Source organism: Nanorana parkeri, unplaced genomic scaffold, assembly GCF_000935625.1.
Source record: "Nanorana parkeri isolate BGI_ZX_2015 unplaced genomic scaffold, ASM93562v1 scaffold1075, whole genome shotgun sequence".
In the NCBI taxonomy this organism is placed as follows: domain Eukaryota; kingdom Metazoa; phylum Chordata; class Amphibia; order Anura; family Dicroglossidae; genus Nanorana; species Nanorana parkeri.
The window spans coordinates 89,719-92,881 of record NW_017307343.1 but is presented as its reverse complement, the minus strand read 5'-3'; the positions used below and the strand labels follow the sequence as shown (position 1 = coordinate 92,881).

General features: G+C 41.9%; 1 protein-coding gene across 2 annotated transcripts in view; it reads right to left on the bottom strand.

The window, feature by feature from the left end:
* LMF1 (lipase maturation factor 1) overlaps positions 1–3,163 on the bottom strand; it is a 244,419-nt gene that overhangs the window by 229,060 nt on the left and 12,196 nt on the right. The window lies entirely within an intron of this gene.

Here is a 3,163-nt window from a genome sequence, read left to right as displayed (position 1 = left end):
GGGGTGGGGGGCAGAAGGTCCCACTCACTACAGACTGCTTGCAAAAAATGAAATGACAGGAAGGGGACGGATATAGAGCTGTTTCATGCTGGATTACTTAACAGATCTGGAAGAAAGAAACTGAAGATACAAGTAAAAATACACATGGCTTCTGTATTTAGACAAAAATACTTGTTTTGCCCACATTTCAGCTTTAGGTCTCCGGTGCCACAAGCTATAAACCACTGATTCTACTCTGTGTTCATGTAATACCCGGAGAGACATATTGGACATTACTGGAAGCATAAAACTACAATGTAGACCCGATTGCTCCTAGCCGTTTGTGATCTCTTGTGATTACATGAGTGCAGTGTGGGAGAGAAATGATTAACGGTTCTCGAAGATATTGAATCAAACAGATTTTGTGGAGCAAATATCTTCCTTGTACTCATTCCTTGCCTGCAGTTTTGGTGCACACCTAGACAGGCTGAATGTAAACAATGTAATGTTTGCACTTGTCTTGCACTCAGACTTGCAGTGTGAGAATCCACTAGGTATGTTTGGTGGGAGAGTGAGTTTACAGAAGGGAGAGACACTGCAGCAACGATCACTAGTAGTCTAAAGGGCAGACAGGAGGTGAGGCAATGGCACAGTATCTGCATACATAAAAACTATGAAAAGCATTTTCATCACGCCATTGCTGGAGTCATTAGGACACTGTAAAGGACCTCAATATCAGCCAATGAGAAACATCCACATCACCAGGGAGGGACATGGGCCCTTTAAAGAAGGGCCCCTCCACTATAAAGTGGAGAAGATGGGACAAGGCATGTCATGTGACTGTGGAATAGTCAACCAATTGGGTTTAGATTTTATTTTTCAATTGAGGGTCCCACTGCCTGGAGATCAGCATTCATTTTGCTACGGAGCCACACAGAACAGAAGAGTTGGGCAAATCCTGAAAATATTTGCACACCATTACTAATCTTCTGGCAGTTTCTTAACACAGTATTTAGCTAATTGGGTGAAGTAGCCCTTTAAGAACAAGGATAAGATTTGTGTGGCTTTTATCGAATTCAGCTGGTGTGGGCACAAAAGCAGCAGCAGTTGGTCTCGTGTTGAATGAGGAACGTTGGGTCCTGCAGAAAGTGGGAGCATTCGTGTAAGACCTGGCATTTGCACATTATAGAAAATCTCGGCACCGCCCACTGCTAATAAAGTCGTTTTCATTGCAGCAGACTAACATTATCTCGCCCTGTAAATTCAGCCCACCGAGGCCAAACGGAAGCTCTTTTCCTATGCAGTCTGTCTGAGGGATTTAATTACGGCACATGAGCCCGAAGCCGAGGAATTGCTACAGAAACTGGTCATCTCTTTGGCAGGAGCTAATATTTTTGAAATTCCTTCTGTTACCCATAGCTTGTTCCACTTAAAAAAAAATACACCTTAGATTAAAGTGAAATTTTGGGTAAACTGCTTATTACACAGTTGAAATACATCTACACCATATGGCAAAAAATGTGTGGACACCTGACCATCACACCTGTGTTAGTTTATTAGATATCCCATTCCAAACCATTGGCATTACTATGGAGTTGGTCCCCTTTTTGGCTATAAGAGCCTCCACTCTTCTAGGAAGGCTTTCTACAAGATTTTGGAGTGTGTCTGTGAGAAATGTTCTCATTTAGCCAAAAGAGCATTTGTAAGGTCAGGTATTGATGTTGGATGAAAATACTTGGCACCCAAGTTCCTCCACACCAAACTCATCAAACCATGTCTTCATGGAGCTGACTCAGGTACTTATGTTAGATGAGCAGACCTGGCTCACAATTGGTGTTCCAATTCTTCCCAAAGGTTTTCAGTAGGTTTGAGGCACAGAGCAGGACACTCAAGTTCTTCCACACCAAACTTATTAAAACATGTCATCTTGGAGCTGGCTCAGGTACTGATATTAGATGAGAAGACCTGGCTCACGACTGGTTTAAATTCTTCCCCAAGATGTTCAGTACGATTGAGGTCAGGGTTCTATGCAGGGCATTCACGTTCCTCCACACCAAACTCATCAAACTATGTCTTTATGGAGATGGCTCAGGTACTAATATTATTGCACAATTGGCGTTCCAATTCATCCAAAGGGTGTTCAGTAGGGCTGAGGTCAGGGCTCTGTGCAGGACACCCAAGTTCCTCTACACCAAACTCATCAAGCCATGTCTTCAATGAAGCTGCCTCAGGTACTGATATTAGATGAGAAGACCTGGCTCACGACTGGTGTTCCAATTCATCCCCAAGATGTTCAGTACGGTTGAGGTCAGGGTTCCATGCAGGGCACTCAGGTTCTTCCACACCACACTCACCAAACCAGGTCTTTAAGGAGCTAGTTTGTGCACAGGAACACAGTAATGTAGTATAAAAAAAGACCTTCCCGAAACTGTTACCACAGTTGGACCACCCAATTGTCTAAAATGTCTTTGTATGCTGCAGCATTAACAGTGCTGTTCACTGGAAACATCTGAAGTCAATAATTTTGAGGCGTTTCCACATACTTGTGGCCACATAGGTAAGTGTGATGGCCAGGTGTCAAAACCTTTGGGCCATATATTGCATGTCAATTGTATTACCCGCCACAGCAAATGGAATTCTGGTCAGCCAGTGGGAAAAGCAGACATGAGGTTGGTTTGCTATCATGATTGACAAGCTCTGCACTGACTTCATCCTCCTTACAGAACCTCTCATTCAGAGAACATGTAACAAGTCCATAGGAAAAGGTTATTTGTAATATCTCTAGAACCCAAGCAAGCAGGAATCTGAAATAAAGTTTGCTAAAATGCTTGGAATAGCTGTACAAAATTGACAAAAAAAATTTGTTAGTTAAAAAGGGATTTCGCTTTAAAACGATTTCCTCAGGTTTTGTTTTTTTTACTGAAAACATGAAGGGGAATTCAAGCATAGCAAATGCAAATTTCACAATGTTATCACATGCCAAATCCCTATATGTTAGCCACATGAGGGAATTATATATGCTTACCATAGGTATTATCAAACCCAGCATAATGGCTGATGTAAGGAGTATATTGAAATTGCATTCCTTTAAAAGTGGAAGATAACATTTTACTTGCTAAAAACAGATTTCTTATATAATTGCATGTCATGTATGCAATGCAATACATGACATTGCGTGCAACTG